Source organism: Sinocyclocheilus grahami, unplaced genomic scaffold (assembly GCF_001515645.1).
Source record: "Sinocyclocheilus grahami isolate Dianchi unplaced genomic scaffold, SAMN03320097.WGS_v1.1 scaffold491.1, whole genome shotgun sequence".
NCBI lineage: Eukaryota > Metazoa > Chordata > Actinopteri > Cypriniformes > Cyprinidae > Sinocyclocheilus > Sinocyclocheilus grahami.
The window spans coordinates 682,440-701,548 of record NW_015505670.1 but is presented as its reverse complement, the minus strand read 5'-3'; the positions used below and the strand labels follow the sequence as shown (position 1 = coordinate 701,548).

Below are 19,109 nucleotides of genomic sequence, written 5' to 3'. Positions count from 1 at the left end.
ATTTTAAATTGTAATAATATTTCAAAATATTACTGTTTTAATGTTTTTTTTTTTAATCAAATATGCAGCCTTGGTGAGCATAAGAGAGGTCTTTCAAAAACATTAACATATCTTATAGACTCCATACTTTTGAACAGTAGTGTTCTTTATGTTATTGTTTCAATGTGAACATAAAATCTGAGCTTTTTTTGTTACTATATTCAGTTTAGCTGCTGTCATTGTTGCTCTCCAGTTATTGAAGACCTCATGAAAAAAAATGGAGCTTTGAGGCTAATGTATTTGCTAACACTTAAACACTGATATATATATATATATATAAATATATACATAAAATTTAAAGTATTTCTCTTCTAGGAAAACTAAAAATATTGATGATTCAGATTTATGTCCAATCAAATGCTCTCTGGAATGATAACGTCCCGCCCCATATTACCACCTAGCAACTAGCAAGTAGCAGATCATGGCGTCGCTTTCTAAACAAAGTTGACAAGCCCTTCAATATGTCTCACCAAAACTTCCTGTTTCAACATGAAGTACATCAACACAGGAAAGAAAGATTTGTCAAGTGATTTCAACGGGTCTTTAAGACATTTGTATCTCAGGAGACATAACACGAATGCTTGCACATGCTAAACGTACATGCTAGCTCTGATAATACTACATTTGTGTTACATAATTCAACTTTATGTTAGTGCAGAAATCTAAAACTTTGGATCAGATTCATCCATTTTTCCAACAAAGATTTTTTATTTATTTTTGTGGGCATGTCTGTGCGCCCAGAATGGCCTGAAGTGACCCCAGTTTCACTTCTCTTTTCAGAGGGTGTTGATGATGGTGCTTGGGCACTTGGGCAAATAAACAACAGCAAGAGGAACAGGAAGCCCTTGGTGAGGAGCATTGCGTGAGAGACTGTGAGAAGTGGGCTGAGGTTTTCAGCGTATATGTGTGTGTGTACGTGTGCGCTTCTGTTCTTCAGTTTAGTTTTGCAGTGGCATGTACTGACGGGTGAATGTTACCCAGTGACCTGCCTTTTCATATAGAGTCGAGGCTGTTATGCGTTGGTATTTTCGCGAAATCTGCATATGAAGTATTGTGGATACATGAATCTTTAAGAAGACTTAACAGTGTCACTCTCTGTTCAGGTAAGAAGAAATCAGATCAACTCTAGAATAAATATTACAGTAGTCTCTGTGGCGCTTGTAGGTGGTGGGCTATTTTAAGAAAAAATCTAGAGTGTTACAGTTTCCTTGCGCATAGATACATTTTCAGGACCTCTGGAGGAGAGGATGTATGTTCTGTGAGGGGCGAGGGCTGAGTGCCCAAATATGTCTCACCAAAACTTCCTGTTTCAACATGAAGTACATCAACACAGGAAAGAAAGATTTGTCAAGTGATTTCAACGGGTCTTTAAGACATTTGTATCTCAGGAGACATAACACGAATGCTTGCACATGCTAAACGTACATGCTAGCTCTGATAATACTACATTTGTGTTACATAATTCAACTTTATGTTAGTGCAGAAATCTAAAACTTTGGATCAGATTCATCCATTTTTCCAACAAAGATTTTTTATTTATTTTTGTGGGCATGTCTGTGCGCCCAGAATGGCCTGAAGTGACCCCAGTTTCACTTCTCTTTTCAGAGGGTGTTGATGATGGTGCTTGGGCACTTGGGCAAATAAACAACAGCAAGAGGAACAGGAAGCCCTTGGTGAGGAGCATTGCGTGAGAGACTGTGAGAAGTGGGCTGAGGTTTTCAGCGTATATGTGTGTGTGTACGTGTGCGCTTCTGTTCTTCAGTTTAGTTTTGCAGTGGCATGTACTGACGGGTGAATGTTACCCAGTGACCTGCCTTTTCATATAGAGTCGAGGCTGTTATGCGTTGGTATTTTCGCGAAATCTGCATATGAAGTATTGTGGATACATGAATCTTTAAGAAGACTTAACAGTGTCACTCTCTGTTCAGGTAAGAAGAAATCAGATCAACTCTAGAATAAATATTACAGTAGTCTCTGTGGCGCTTGTAGGTGGTGGGCTATTTTAAGAAAAAATCTAGAGTGTTACAGTTTCCTTTCGCATAGATACATTTTCAGGACCTCTGGAGGAGAGGATGTATGTTCTGTGAGGGGCGAGGGCTGAGTGCCCAATGCCTGCTCACTGTAATGTGAAGCGACAGCTAGTCTTCATGCACCAATGGGCTCCGTGTCCTAAAATGGACACAGGAGGACTCTTTCATGAAAGAAAGAAAGAAGAAAAAAACAGGGTAGAGGCAGGAGTATCTGGGAACATCTTTTTGTAGAAAGTGAAAGACATTAAAAAAAACTCAGATGAATTTGTTGTGCAATTTGGACTAATGTAGAAAGGGAAAGACAAAAAAATTCTGAGGATTTTATTTTATTTTTTGTGCAATTTGGACCAGTGTTGAATGTGAAAAATAGATATAAAAATGAACAAGTTCTGTTACTTAATTTTTATTTTATTTTTTGCAATTTTGACCAAACTGATTGTATCATAAATCAGTAAAACATCTCTATTTTATCTTAATCCAACATGGCTTCATATCTGAAAAATGTGACTGTTTTGCAGTACATTAATATTTGAACACACACACTGAGAAAGCACAAATGTAGATGAGTTGACTGAGTTCAGAAACAAATGGGAGGAATCGAGAAAGACAAGGTAGGAAGCAGCATGTATACAGAATTCGCCCCAACTCCCACAGTACTATGTGGCTTATATAGTGAAGGTGGTGTTTATTTGTGTTACTTATTACAGAACTAATATGGTCTTACTATGGTAATATCATGGTTCTGGATGATAGCTATATTTACATGCTAGTCCACAAATGATGTCATGTTACTATCATAGTACATTAAACAACATGGTATTAGCATGGTAGATGTCATAAAAACAGTGTTATGTTATGGTATTGTAACATGTCAGTAGAGCATTCCAACGCAATGGAAGTCATTTTGAATAAAAGCATCTGGCAAATGCATAACTGAAAACAACAACAACATGGTAATACTGTGGTACTTTTTGTTAGAGTACTATATTCTCACATGTCATGTATTTGTACATTTGCCATCAACTGAACCCATGTAAACCAAAACAATAAAAATGGGCAGCACAGTGATCTCTCTGCACTGTAATTGAGACACCTTTTCCTGGTCCTTCTCTAAGGCTCAATGACGTGATCAATAACCAATTAAAAAAACGGATCAGCAGATTATCCAAGTCACACTCAAGCTTTCAAACAAGACAAGCAGTAAAAACATGAACGTCTGCCTGTCAAGTGTCCGAATGCATGTTTGTAAAGCGTATCAGTTGTTAATGCATAAAGAAAACCTGTGACGGAAACTGGCAGAAGTGTACAGGAGGTAAATAAACTGGTCGCCATGTTGAGTCCACTTCCTAAACTTGCTGTCTTTTAACAAGCATCCATTTCCACCTAATTAGTGCCCAGGATTTTAATTGCAGTTTACAGAGTTGTTCCGTTTTATTGAGCTTGTGAATGTGTGTTTGTGTACAGGCAGAGAGGGCTTGTTATGCATCAGTTGGAGCAGGCAGCTTCTATTTTGGGGCCTTTTGTGGCTGGTTATATAGTGGCACTGTCATGTATCTGTGATCTTGTTACCAATGAAAAATGAATTAGAACAGGATTTTTTTTTTTTTTTTGTGATGACAAAAAGTTATGAATATGAATCAGGTAAATAACAACACCACATTGATCCAGTATGTCTTGGGCAACTTTTTGTTGTTGTTGTGAATTTGGGTCAGTGGATGTTCAGAGAGCACATGAAGAAGACCAGGTAGGATGTGGTAAGTGAGGTGAATAATTCATTTGTCTGCCTTCCATGTGTACCCTGTCTGCACTTTCATCACCCTCATTATCCCTGTCATCACTGGGCTCTGTCCTCTCCACGGGCTCACTGTGCCATTCACTCACTGCCTCGGAGAAGCACTGTGCCTAATGCGGATATATTTCAACAGATTAGTTTCCCTGAGAAGAGAGGATGGATTGAGAGTTTTTGTTTGGTCCGTCAAACTGTACCTACAGTAGCCTCGTTGGAAACTTTTAGAAACTAGCATAAAGAATTTATAGAATATAAATAAATCCATATAATATAACAAAATATTATTATAATTATCATTATTATTTTATGCACATATACACTACTATTTAAAAGTCTGGGGTCAGTAAAATGACATTTTAAGAAATGAATGCTTTTATTGAGCAAGGATACACTAAATGTATTAAGAGTGAAAATAAAGATATACAGGTGCATCTCAATAAATTAGAATGTCATGGAAAAGTTCATTTATTTCAGTAATTCAGATGCAATGTCATCTGCTGGTGTTGGTCCATTGTGTTTTTTGAAAACCAACGTCACTGCACCTGTTTACCAAGAAATTTTGATTTCTTCATGCTTCCTTCTGCTGACCAGCTTTTTGAAGATGCTGACTTCATTTTCCAGCAGGATTTGGCACCTGCCCACACTGCCAAAAGCTGGTTAAATGACCATGGTGTTGGTGTGCTTGACTGGCCAGCAAACTGTCAAGAGGAAAATGAGAAACAAGAGACCAAAAAATGCAGATGAGCTGAAGGCCACTGTCAAAGAAACCTGTGCTTCCATACCACCTCAGCAGTGCCACAAACTGATCACCTCCATGCCACGCCGAATTGAGGCAGTAATTAAAGCAAAAGGAGCCCCTACCAAGTATTGAGTACATGTACAGTAAATTAACATACTTTCCACAAGGCCAACAATTCACTAAAAATGTTTTTTTATTGGTCTTATGAAGTATTCTAATTTGTTGAGATAGTGAATTGGTGGGTTTTTGTTAAATGTGAGCCAAAATCATCCCAATTAAAAGAACCAAAGACTTACTACTTCAGTCTGTGTGCATTGAATTTATTTAATACACGAGTCTCACAATTTGAGTTGAATTACTGAAATAAATGAACTTTTCCACGACATTCTAATTTATTGAGATGCACCTGTATAAGAACCCTGAAAAAAAACTATCACAACTGTTTTCAACATGATAAAAATAAGAAGTGTTTCCAGAGCAGCAATTAGAATGATTTCTGAAGGATCATGTGACACTGAAAACTGGGGTGATGACTGCTGAAAATTCAGCTTTGCATCAGGGGAATAAACTACATTTTCAAATATAGTAAAATGGAAGAGTGTTATTTTAAATTTCACAATATTATTGATCAAAAAACGTACAACTTATTTTGAATTGTAACAATATTCACAATATTATTGTTTTTACTGTATTTTTGATCAAAGCATACAAGACTTCTTTCAAAAACATTTTTAAAAACCTGACCAATCCCGAACTTTTTAACGGTAGTACAGTACAGGGCAGTACAGTACAAGTGAAAGCAACCCTTAAATAAAAAGCTATGCATGATATCTCAAAAACAAAACAAGCCTTCATCTAGCCACATCCATTCTGAGGTTCATAATCATTACTCGTATTCAGCCTCAGCCAACCATTATCCTAACACTTTCACCTCTTCTGTGTTGCGGAGTCATACGTACTGTCAGTCCTTCCATATGTCTGATCCTACTTTCCTGTTTCAATAAGAAATGTGTCAACACAAGGCAAAATGTGCTCGTTTAGCCTTCAGGAATGTAGAGACTTCTAGGTTTCTTCCTTATCTAGGGGTACGAAGATGAATAATATGCACTTTGAAAAACACCAAATAAAACCAGTGATTGTACAGGAAACTAAAGAAATCCACTCATAACATGAAAACCAACCCCACTTCTTTCAAAATATGTCTCAGTAATTCTACTTGCCTCATCTTATGGCAGTACCTCCGACCTACATTCTGCCTTTTTCCCCCTCTATTTTTCCCCACTCACTTAGTTCTGTCTATTGTTATCAGTCCGCCTAACAGGCTTCATTCCATGGCTTTGTTCTGGCAGGCGAATGAGCACAGAAAGGGAGGCGGAGGGTTGGCAAGAGAAAGGGCAATCGAGTTTGTTTCTTTAAAGGATATCAGTCACTTCGATATGATCGTCCTCCCAAGCAGCAGATTCACAAACACGAGACTTCCTCTCTCTGAACCAAAGGCACCAACAATCATACTTGAGCTCTGGTAGTCACACATTAAGGGTGTTGATACTCCAATAAAACAACTCTAGACAAGTTTGAAAGCTAATAAATGGCAGAAATAGTCAAACAAAAGAGGAATAATTATTGTCATAAAATCAATAATGTGCTTCTACAACTGTTAAGTAAGTCTGTATGTCTGGCCATTGATTGATAAATGAATTATTCAGCATATTTTCCTTTTAAATATTTTACACTACTTTTTTTTATAAGCACTATAGACTATAATGACTACAGTGTTAACATTGATATAAGGTTATCAAAGAGAGCTGACAAAGATTTGAAACAGCCCATTACTATCTCCGACGGTTGGCAAGGAAAATAAAGGAGACATAAAGTGCGCTAACACATGCACTTACAATAAAAGTAAACCTGACTGCTCTGCCTATAGATGCTAAAGGGTTAAGTACGTTCACTGCCCGCATCTGGGAGTCATTTAAAACATTCCACAAGGCTTACCACATGCTTTCAGACAGGCTAAATCCCATGAAGCAGATTTTGCTATCCAGGGCTGGAAGTTTTCAAAGAGTACATATCACTGTTATAAACTGTTATAGCGTTTTAAAGGCTCTAGATGAGATGGTGCGAGGATGGCAGAAAAGACTGTACTCGTTTGGAGATCTGTGACTATCTTTGCGTACCAGTGCGTGTGTGGATCAGTAGTAACGCTGTCCTCTTTGAAGTGGTGGGATGCTAAATGGCTCTAGCGCTTTCCCACCCTCTGATAGGATCTTCACAGGCTTGCGTTCCCAGCTAATTTCATCTGGTCAAGTCTTGTGACCCGTCAAAACACAGAGGAGTTTTAGGTGTTTGCTCTAGCTGCAATACAAAGGCCATACAAATTAAACCTTGTGCAATTAAACAATGACAAAAATGACAAGCTCACTTAACCCAAGTAGGCCGGGTAAATTTCATTCCAGGGCTACAGTAGTGGATCACTGATCACTTAATCTCACAGTTCTTACGTGTTAAACAGATTCCGGGTGGAAACATGAGCCAGAATCGGATCAGGGATTTCATTGAGCAGATCATTTCAGTGTAACGCTCTTATCAATCGTATGCAAGGCTGTTTATTAATTTAGAGCTAAAGTTCAGCTAAGTGTTTCAATGTCCCTTTTACATCAAATTGTCTCGTATGCTCATCAATGCTACATTTATTTGATCAAAATACAGTAAAAACTATAATACTGTGAAATTTAAAACAACTATTTTTTATTTTTTACTATATTTTAAAATGTAATTTATTCCCGTGATGCAAAGCTGAATTTTCAGCATCATTACTCCGGTCTTCAGTGTCACATGATCCTTCAGAAATCATTCTAATGTGCTGATTTGCTGCTCAGGAAATATGTCATATTATTATCAATGTTGCTTAATGCTGCTGTGCTTATTTTTGTGGAGACCATCATAAATTTTTTTTCAGGATTCTGTTATGAATAGAATGTGAAAAAATTTATTTTTTGTAACAATGTAAAAGTCTTTGTCACTTTTGATCAATTTAATGAGTCCCTGATTAATAAAAATAAAAAACATATAAATAAAAATAAATACAAAAAAGTATCAATTAACATGATACTAAACACGTTTGTATAGACTAGGTTTAAAATACGAAGCTCAATTTTATGTGCTGAATATGGTGAAGCCTACAGTGTATAGTGTATAAAGTGGTATAGAAAGGAATCACCCCCTTTAAAATAATCACATTGTGTTGCTTTAAAGCCTGAAATGAATACGGACACAGTTTTTGTTTTATCCAGTTGTATTTACTCTCATTTTGGTCCAGTCAGCATGAAAAGAGCTTTCCTGAAACATTTCAGTCCTTGGTAGTGCAACTGAAGCAAACAATCAACTATGTTTGACAAGGCACTGTCAAAAGATCTCCAGGATAAAGTTGTGGACAGGCACAAGTCAGGAGGTGGATACAAAAAAATGCCTAGGCTTTATCAATGCCTAGAAGCACAGTGAAGTCTATTATTAAGAAGTGGATGGTATTTTGTACAACACAGACCCTCCCTGGATCAGGACGTGGCTCCAAACTGGATGAAAGAAGAGAAAACTGGTCAGAGAGGCGACCAAGAGGCCTACAGCAACTCTGAAGCAGTTGCAGGAATTTATTAAAGAGTGGTCATTGTGTGCATGTGACAACAATATCACATATGCTCCACAAATGTGGCTGGTATGGGTGGGTTGCGAGAAAAAAGCCACTCCTCAAGAAAGGCCACATGCAGTCACGACTGAGCTTTGCCAAAACACACCTTCAAAAACACACCTAACCCTTACTCTCAACAGAAAGTTGTCAATGGGAAGAAGGTTTACCTTCCAACATGACAATGACCCAAAGCACACAGCAAAACTGACCACACAGTGGTTGAAGGAGAAAAAGGTGAATGTCCTTGCATGGCCTAGTCAGAGCCCAAACTTAGAGACATATTATGCCCCTTTTTATAATATGTAATATAAGTCTCTGGTGTCCCCAGAATGTGTCTGTGAAGGTTCAGCTCAAAATACCCCAAAGATCATTTATTATATCATTTTGAAAATGCCTATTTTGAGTGGAAGCAGAAACACGCTGTTTTTCGTGCCTGTCTTTTTAAATGCAAATGAGCTGCTGCTCCCCGCCCCCTTTTCCAGAATAGAGCTGCACCATTACAGCTTGTACCTGCTAAAAACATCTGTTTTGGTTCTGATTATCATGTTTATCACGCTGAAATCATGCATTTTAAATCATATTAGTTTAAACTAATGATATACAGTTTTCTGAGTGCACACGTACAGAAAGCGGCTGTCACAGCATGTGAGTACTAAACTAAGATCTCTTTCACAAGTTTACATTAAAAACCCACGAGTTACAAAAACAGTCGGTTATGTCTGAAGGTAAACAGCTGGGAAATAAATCGCATGTTTATTTTAGATCTGTGTGGCAGCACCAATATACAATAAATAAATAATTAAATCCTCTGCTCTCTTGTCTCCTCTGAGGCTGGGTCTGTAAATAATGTTCTGTGCTCATCTGTGCAGCCAAAGACAGATCAGTTAGCATGTTCTGCTCAAACTTTCGCCATGGCATTAGAGCTGGTACACCATTGTCGCTTGCAAAATTAAAATGACGGCGCCATGGGTGGAAATTTACAGATACAGGGGCGGTAATATTATAATGAGATCCCTTTGCAACGTCACTAGGGGAGCGAAATCAGCCGTGCTCGTTTTTTCAGAGGCTTGCAGAAAAATGCTTACCAAAACAAAGTTACTGGGTTAATCTTTTTCACGTTTCCTTGGATGGTAGATACACTGGGGACCTGATTATAGCACTTAAAACCTGGAAAAGTCAGATTTTCATGGTATGCCACCTTTAAAGCCCATTGAAAATCTGTGGAATGGTTTGAAGACTGCAGTCCACAAATGCTCACCATCAAATTTAACTGAACTTGAGCAGTTCTGCAAAGAAGAGTGGGCAGTTAATGCAGTCTAGATGTGCAAAGTTAGTAGAGACAACATATCCCAGCAGACTAAAGGCTGTAATTAAACCAAAAGCTGATTCAACAAAATACTGACACTAGGGGGTGATCCTTTTTCCAACTCGGGTGATTCTGTTTTTGATTTTTTTTTTGACATGTTGGTGTTATATCTTTCACTTGGATGTTATAAGTTGCACTAAATACAGCTGGATAAAACAAAAACTGGCTGCAAAGCAACAAAATGTGATTATTTAAAGCCATCATTTCTAGCCAAAGACCCAAAGTAAAAAACCTAGACAAAAGACCCCTGTTTTAAATGGCCACATCATAGGCTTCACTACTTAGTTCCATTATACCTCTGAAGAATTCATAACATGAAGTAACACCGAAATAAAAGCTGCAAAACATCTAACTAAGGCTTTAACCATAATGTTTTGCATAATCAGGGCTAAAGACTTTGCCAAAACATTTTCTCCTTGGACAGATTGTCCTGTCTGATTATGAGCGCTCTAAAACCTCTATATAACCTTAGACATGTGACCGGTTTCTAAATATAGAACCGAGAAAAAATAGATTTCCCCCAAATGTCTTGTTTAATTTTTTCATTGGTTGAAGAAGGGGATTATGGGTCATTAGAACAGCCACTGAAGCCCTTAGGCCAAGCAAACCAATAGTGACATGTCTCCATCTAAAGGATAGTTTATTTTTCTCTTCTGTTAATGGGACGTTCCCTCATTTGCAAGGTGATGGGCCATTTAGGCAAAAGGTCTTGGCATTCATTCAGCAGTTGTACTATTTGCAAACACACACGGCAACGATACCAAGAGGGGTCACTCAGAGCGGGCAGTAATATTGTACACAATGATGAGTAGCAAACAAGTAGAGGCAAAGGTTGCTCCTAGAAATAGCTCATGTAAACAAGATGAGAGGAGACAAACTGACGACACCTCCCTGCTGTGAAAAAACAATAACAAAAAAAAAACAAACAAACAGATTAAACCAGTCTTTGCTGGTCTCACCTGGTCTCCCAACCTACTTAGTCCAACAATCTGGCTTGATTTTCCTTTAGTGGCTTACTGACCCTAGTCTGCCTATTTAATTGGTGTTTCGCTGTGGATGGCTTCTCTTCTGTTCGAAGTTCTTTGTTGCAAAAGAAGACCTTTTGTAACATTGATACCGTGTCCTTGTCGTCACAGTAAAGTGGTGAAAGGTAATTTACTGTAAGAGTGTGGCTGTTCAGAGTTTGTGTAAATTCAAGGCATCATCACAAGATTAATGGTGCTCGCAGTTATTTTTCACACAGTGCACATCACCATGTTGACACATCTGTTCTGAGACCACAAAGGACATCAATGCAAATGTTGCTTAAAGCCTTTTGGAGCGCTCTACTACCATATTATACACTGTAAAAATGAAAAGATACTTGAGGCACCATTTAGGGTTTTTCAGATTTACACACTGGTGGAACTTCTAGGCACCTTATGAAGACAGCTCAAATATTCTACCATGCACTAAGAACTTCAATATACATTTCCTCTATTTCTTTCAAAGACTTTCCCATGTGATTTAGGGTTACTGGAGGTACTGTTGTGTTTACAGTTCTTGTAGGAATTTATGGATTCCATTTTGTTCCTCATACCCCTATTCCATAAAAATGGTGCTGTTTTCACATATATGATATTTGTAAATGATATCATATTTTTAACAATACACTTTTATTTTACATAGGAGTTTAAAAGACCTACAAATTTACATAAGCTCCTTTTTCCAAGGACCAAAGGTTATTTTATAATATATATATATATATATAATATGTGTGTGTGTTTAAGAACAAAGATTAAAAAATATATTTACCTAAATTCAGTACAAAATGCCCATGGAAACGTTTTCATTTACATGACCTTTTCAGGTCTAGAAATCACACTTTTAAAATTAGGCTTTTTCCAAGACAATTCTTGAGTGAGAGAATTAAAACAATAATTGCCTTGGTTTTTAGTTGTTTTGGTTTGCAGATGTTTGCAGAGGCCCCTAGTGGGCCCTAGTCGAGAACCACTGATATAGACAAACCTCTTTAATCCATTTACATGCCAATTCTCATTATTTTGATAACCATGTGTGACCGTTTGATCACTATTCACTGTTACACAAACCGTTACATTTAAATGCAGCAGGTTTTAATTGGCCTACTTCCAATGCAAAATGTTTGGTGGTTCTAGGGTATTCCCTCATTTAGTCAGGAACATGCCTCAAATGTCTCATTTACAGTGTTTCCAACCAACCTAGAATTTGGGTTCTGCCAGTGTGAGGAACCTCAAATGGTTCCTCAAGTCTCTCTTCATTTTTACAGCGTAATTCTGCAAGAGCTTCCAGATGATGTTTCCAAGTGTTTTTCTAGGCAGCAGTGACCTGAAACATAGACTTGCCCTAATGCTAAAGCACTAAACTTCCTGCATAACGCGCTGTGGTTACATAAAGGCAGGCTCCAGCTGAGCTTACGTTCAGTGGTATCGTGCCCTGAAGTGACACCGTGCTCAAGGGGAGAATGGGAGGAGACGGTGGCGTAGGCTGGCCGGTGTTCGGTTTCACCAGCTCACACGTGACCGCAATGGCTGCTTGTCTGTTCCGTGCAGTGCATCATTCCTCTATCGCCCAGCGAATGTACGCTACGACAGTTTGCTCGCTTCGCTGAACTATCGGTGTGGCCACTTACCACCCGCCGAAGCGAAATTCCTTTACACGTTCAGCCGAACAGCTCACCGGCTGAGAAGAACCACATTTGGGAGAGAAATTAAAGCGTCTCGGGGTTCAACGTCCACCAACCAACACAGCGGTAGGAGGAGTCAACAGGTATTGGAGCTCTCTATTTACGTGATAATACAATCGCTAGGCTGACAGGTCGTCACATTGATAGCGACTTGACAGATGTGGAGCAGTGAATAGGCTCAGGTGCGCTGTGCTACTTAACTGTAAAGCTGTCCGTTGAGTTTGATCGAAACCGCATACGGGGGGTAATAATGACCGGTCTTCGGCAGCTATGTATTGTTCCCTCACCTGAATGAGCAAATGTGTCGGTGAGAGCTCTTGCAGACGGTCTTTCGTGAAAAGCGTCGCTGCGCTGCACAAGCTGAGCGTCCTGTATCGACTTGAATTTCGTCGTGCGTCGACTTTATTCAAGCTATGTATATTGCTGGCCTTTTAAAATCTTAATCATGTTATGCATTTGATAATATAGGCACATATAACATGTTGAGCGCGATTTAAGTGTGCAGTGCCATGTTAGATCATAATGAATTTAACTGGGTCACAAACAAAAGCAACAAATGCCTCCTATATAAGTAATTTCCTGCGTGGATTAACTCAGCTGAAATAGTTTAAGAGCATTTGGGTCAACATGCAATATTAATACTGAGCATACTGAGCACAATGTCAGGGTTTACTTGCCCAAAGCTGCAATTTAAAGTGATAGTTCACCCGAAATTCAAATTAATACAAGAATAGAAAATGTACTCATTGTCGTGTTGTTTCAACCCTGTATGACCTTCTTTCCTCTGTGTGTGCCTAATAACAGTTCACTTTCGTTACAGTGAAAGTGAATGGGGACTGAGACTGTCATGCTGTCTAATATCTCTTATATTCTTCAGAAGAAAATCTTGAGGAGTGAGTAAATGACAGAATGTTAATTTTAGAGTGTGCTATCCGTTTAACTGCAACAGTATGAGGATGAAATGAGTCACACTTGAGATGCATTGAAACTATACGGCATATTGTGTAAGAAGCGAGGTGTTTTGGGTTAGTTCTGTTTTCGCAGTTAAATGGGAAGTTCCTCAACCATCTGTCTGCAATAGAAAGAGGAATGTGTATGATATTTGCTTCCACTGCCACTTTCATGCCTGTCGTCTGCAGAGACGCATGCCACAAAGCTTGACATTTTGATTTTTTCCGCTCATGAAAGCGTGTGCATGCTCACCATATCACCTCCTACAGTGTTTGTCTCAAACCTTCCATCAGGGCTCTCTAATGTTCTTTGTTGTTCCAAAATAGCAGGGAGGAGAACACAAATCAGAGTGCTGTCCAATGTCCAAGTCCTTGACATTTTTTCAGAAATCTGATTTTTAACAGACCGTGTTTTCACACTGCTGGATATTATTAGGTGACATGCCCCCCCCCCTCCAGTGGATGGATTTTAGCGTAATCTTTCATTAATCATTTCAAATTGTCCACAGTATTGTAAATTGATGTAACTGATGATTAAATATGTTGGATACATGTCTTTAAAGGCTTAGTTCACCCAAAAATTTTAATTCTGTCATCATTTACTCACCCTCATGTCTTTCCAAACACGTAAGACTTTTGTTCATTTTTGGAACACAAATGAAGATTGTTCATCCATTTGAAGTCTATGTAATCATAATTTTTTTGAGTGCTGTCCAATGTCCAAGTCCTTGACATTTTTTCAGAAATCTGATTTTTAACAGACCGTGTTTTCACACTGCTGGATATTATTAGGTGACATGCCCCCCCCCCCTCCAGTGGATGGATTTTAGCGTAATCTTTCATTAATCATTTCAAATTGTCCACAGTATTGTAAATTGATGTAACTGATGATTAAATATGTTGGATACATGTCTTTAAAGGCTTAGTTCACCCAAAAATTTAAATTCTGTCATCATTTACTCACCCTCATGTCTTTCCAAACACGTAAGACTTTTGTTCATTTTTGGAACACAAATGAAGATTGTTCATCCATTTGACGTCTATGTAATCATAATTTTTTAAAACTGCGTATGGACATTATAAAAGTAATCTATATGAATTGAGCGGTTCAGCCCAGGTTTTCTGAAAAGACATGATTGCTTTATATAATGAACAGATTTCATTTTAGACTTTTATTCACTTACACTTTAAGAAAAGTCAGTAAAGTATAGGCCCCAATGTACTGCTAATATGGAATTTTCTAAATAGATTTTTCATAGGTGTTTTTCCCATATTTTGAATTATGCGTTGCATTGTGCTGTGTTGTAAAGTTAAAAGAAGTATCCATAAACTTAGAATAATAGAGCTTCCATTTACCATATTTGATGTGCTCTATTTATGTGCATTTATCATTGTTTTCTGTTCTTTCTTTTTTTTTTTTTTTTTAGGTAGACAAGGCTTTTCATGAAATTAAAGATTCTGAATTGCCGGTCAAACTTCTTTATAGCGATCCATGTCGGCAAATAAACAATGAGAGATGCTGTTGGGTGTCAGATATGCATAGACAAACACATTTTGATGATTACAATGAAAAAAGTGAGTTTTTTTTCTACAGTAAAAAAAGCTCTTAATATAATCAACCAGAGCAAATCCATAAAACTACTTTCTTGAGGCCTTGAAACCTTTCTTGAAATGTGATGTTTCATTGTTAATGACTCATTACTAAAATGTTTGCATGTGTTCTTTTTACACACACATGTGTCTGAGTCACTGATACTGATTTTTTTTTTATATAAATCAGAAAACATGCAGCTGCAAATAAATGACTTTGACCTCCATAATTGTAAAGAAAATAAGGAGGTCATATGACCAAAGGAACAGAAATCTTGCCATAAACTCCGCATATACAGCACTGAGTAAGAAGGTTCAAAGCTGCAACAGCATGTAAAAGCTGACATTAGTTTTTTATTGTTAATTTTCGCTGTAGTTTTCTATACAAAATTCCTAAAATTAGTCCAGATGATGTTTACTTTGGCGTCTTTCTCATTTTGTCTTCTTTCTGGTCACAATTTTTCATCTTTATGGGACTCGGGTATTCAGGTAGCTCACCCTGCTCCGAGTCCTGGCAGACCTGCTTCATTACACCTGCTTCTCTTGTTCCCCAGTTTGTTATGTTGTGGTGGAACACGTGAGAATGGGATTTGTGTCCTAAAGTGGATTTTTATTAGGGTTTCAGGGATTGTCAGATAAGGACAATAAAAATTGCTGACCTTTCTTGAAATGGGATATTTTCATCACTTTTTTTTTTTTTCATAGTCTACCAGACTTGCTCTGTCTGTTTGGTAAACAGACAACCTGTCCATTAGCACCCTGCTAGTGGCGTTGTTTCTATTTTTACTCACATGTGTATTCTTTACATGTGTTCTTTTGTTGGTGTGGACTCAGACTAGATTCAGCATTTTTGCCTTAACCCAAGTTTTTAGGTTGTCTACTGTTTTTCAGTTCTCCTTCAAGTAGTTTTCCCATCTACCCACCTCACTTACATTTACATTTAGTCATTTAGCTGACAAGTTTATTCAAAGCGACTTACAATTAAGAAACAACAAGCTTTTTATCATACAAGAACCAATAGAATTCATAGTACTGATATGATACCCTACGCAAATAGCTTTTTTACTAATGCCTTAGTAGAAGTCCTCAGTCGCAGCATGTTTTATAAGTAGGAGGAGTGAATCGTGATATAGCTTTAGTTTTTGTTTGTTTGTTTTTAAATATTTTATCTGCAGTGTTTTAATTCGCTAGTTAGATTTAGCTGTTAGACAGATTGCATGGTAAAAAACCCTTTAAACCCAGCTCATAAACATGCAGATGAGCTGTTTATCTGAGCTTTTTGTGCCATAAACGTGTTTTGAAAAAAAAATAAAAAATTCATATGTAAATGTCCCCAAGAGAAGCAGGTGATCCTAGTCAGCTGAGCCTAAAACCAGCCCAATTATTATTCAAGGCCACTTAAAACAGATTAATCAATTAATCATTATTTTATCTGCAGTGTTTTAATTCGCTAGTTAGATTTAGCTGTTAGACAGATTGCATGGTAAAAAACCCTTTAAACCCAGCTCATAAACATGCAGATGAGCTGTTTATCTGAGCTTTTTGTGCCATAAACGTGTTTTGAAAAAAAAAAAAAAATTCATATGTAAATGTCCCCAAGAGAAGCAGGTGATCCTAGTCAGCTGAGCCTAAAACCAGCCCAATTATTATTCAAGGCCACTTAAAACAGATTAATCAATTAATCAATTGGTCAACCCACCCCAGAGTACATCATTTTAGATTTTTCCCACATGCCCTTCTTTCTTACAAGATTGTATCCTGGTAAATGTATAAAAGATGTTATGTCTGCCTTCCCATTTGTATATTTGAAAGAAAAGGCCACCCAGGCTTTGCTCCCATGTCTGCAATGTTACTAAAACATCCCCATATGAAGACAAGACATTAATGACTAAACCTTCAGAAAGAGAAGCAGGAAGTAGGTGTGTTTATTTCCCGTCAGTCACAATTTCCTTTGTAAAATATGCTTTTCAGCTAGGCAACATATCTTTGTTTTGAACACATTGCCTGATGAGTGGCATCACATGCAGCCTTAGGCAATGCAATCCAAGGACAGGCCCGGTTCTAATGACCGGAATGATTTCACGAGAAACATGCGCTCAGTCCGTGACACAGTCGCTTTGTGTTTTTACTTGATATATACCAAAACTTGGCATTTACGACATATAATTGGAATAGGATTGGATGTTTTCCTTTTAGGCATGTCTCTGTTGTAGGAATAGTGAGTGTGTCATAGAGGACGGGGAAGCGAGTGACTCTTGCTCATGGGCTGTACAGCGGGAGACAGATGGGAGGAGGTAAATTAAACAAGCTGCTCTGGCCTTCTCTCCTCATTTTGACAGTGTGCCAGCCACGGTGCCGGGTCTCTGTCATTATTTAACGGCCAGCGTTAATGGGCTCTGTCTGCCTGGTTGCCCCCCTGGCTGCCAGGTGAAAGAGAATGAAATTTGAAGGGAAAAGGTGGGCAGGGTTGTGTACTTACTTGACCATGCAGTGTGTGTGTGGATGAGACAGAGTTTTCTTGTTTCCACTCAGAACATAATGGTTTCTATGCTAGTAGCTGGTGGTAATTTAGGTTCTTCTCAAGTCCTGCATGGACCGCTGTCACAAAGTCACAACAGCTTTGCTGCACCCATTGTTTCTTGCCATCAGTGGCGTATTTATCTCAGTCACCCTTAAGCAGTTTTGGTGCAGGGAATGGAAAAACATCTGGATTAGCTCTGTAAACCCCAATAGCACGAAGGGGGAAAGTCATAGCCACATCCAGTGCACAGTTGAATGGTGCTTTGTTAGGGCAAATTTCAGTTGAAAGTGCTCACTCTGAAGAACTGAGCACTGTTTGTGAGGTTCTCAGGGTGAAGGGCATTACTTGTATGTTCATATTTGTCACTTCATTTTAAATAGCAATGTTATGTTCATACATAGCAGCAAAATTCATGTTTAAAAGATTGTTGATCCAAATACATTTTTTGCAATAAATGTTGAGTTTGTTGCAAACTTGCTGTTGATCTCGCCTTGTGTGTTTTGTAAAAAATCCATCCAGATAAAATGTATATTTCATCTTCAAATTATTTCATCAGTAAAAGTGTAAGAAAATCTGTGTTGGACTATAGCTTGAGCTGCAAGGTTTCTCTGGATAACATGGTAGAGTTATATATATGTAAGCTGACAGGAGTGTGTTTCGATTATAAGCCTGCATAACAGTATACAATTTCAAAGACAAAATACACAATGACAATAATATACCCAATGACCTGAAGGATCATGTGTGTTCATTCAAAGAAAGGTTTTCCTATTAATTAATTAGCAAAGAAAAGTTCTTCCCTTGTGGATTTTCCCTATGGGCAAGGAAGCGATTTTCTTGCCTTAAATTCCAGGAGGTCGTAAATGTATCGGTGTCAGGGTTACCATGGAACCAGGGGCCTGTTCGGCTTCCTGGGGTGTTACAGAGTATTTGTTAAATCTAGCTAACAAAATATATATTGTGTGTTTGAGTGGTCCAGACGTTACAGTGCATATACAGCCGGCTAATGGGAGCTCTGTAAACTGGGTCTTTATAAAAGGTGTTTTATTGCGTATGAACTGGTTTTGAGGACTGCAAACTTGGCATTGCTCAAAGATCTGGTGAGACCGTGTCTGTAGATGGCGTCATATAGGGTTGCGTGGAGTATCTTTGAGAGAGTGATGAAAGGCTGTAAAGGAAAGTTTGTGTGGAAAGCCCTTATATGGAGATAGTCTGGGTGTGTTTTATGCAAATTACTAACCTCGTGCACTGCTTCTGCTCGTTTAGAATACTCCAAATTCACTAACATTAAGACGAGGTTAAAGGGGTCATATGATGCGATTTTAAATTTTTCCTTTCTCTTTGGAGTGTTACAAGCTCTTGGTGCATTAAGAAGATCTGTAAAGTTGCAAAGACTAAAGTCTCAAATCCAAGAGATATTCTTTATAAAAGTTAAGAGTCAACCACGCCTACCTAAAACGGCTCGTTCTAACACGCTCCCACATGTCTACGTCACGATGTGGGAAGATTTGTATAATGCCGCCCAAATGTTCACGCAAAGAAAGAAGGTGTAACTTTTTTTATTCTCGCTGTAGTATTGTTGCTGCCGCCGCCATGTCGTGAAGGACCTGTGTGCTTCATTGTGAAAGCGAAACTACTTTGTTTGGACGATATCCGCTTCGTCATGCCTAGAGCTGATCTGTGCTGGTCGCTGAGG

The 19,109-nt window shown here is 38.2% G+C and overlaps 2 protein-coding genes across 3 annotated transcripts in view; one reads left to right on the top strand and one right to left on the bottom strand.

Moving 5' to 3' along the window:
- The window catches only part of LOC107554138 (peptide YY-A), a 48,937-nt gene extending 41,990 nt beyond the window's left edge, over nt 1-6,947 (bottom strand). Inside the window, exon 1 of the mRNA XM_016236554.1 lies at nt 6,775-6,947. The gene's annotated coding sequence lies outside the window, so the exon portion shown is untranslated. The remainder of the gene's footprint in view (nt 1-6,774) is intronic.
- The window catches only part of LOC107554136 (retinoic acid receptor alpha-B), a 147,815-nt gene continuing 130,606 nt past the window's right edge, over nt 1,901-19,109 (top strand). The window contains exon 1 of one of the 2 annotated variants that reach the window (XM_016236549.1): nt 1,901-1,967. The gene's annotated coding sequence lies outside the window, so the exon portion shown is untranslated. Of the gene's footprint in view, nt 1,968-11,879; nt 12,436-19,109 lie in introns of those variants that run through there. The other variant, XM_016236550.1, reaches the window with a different exon arrangement.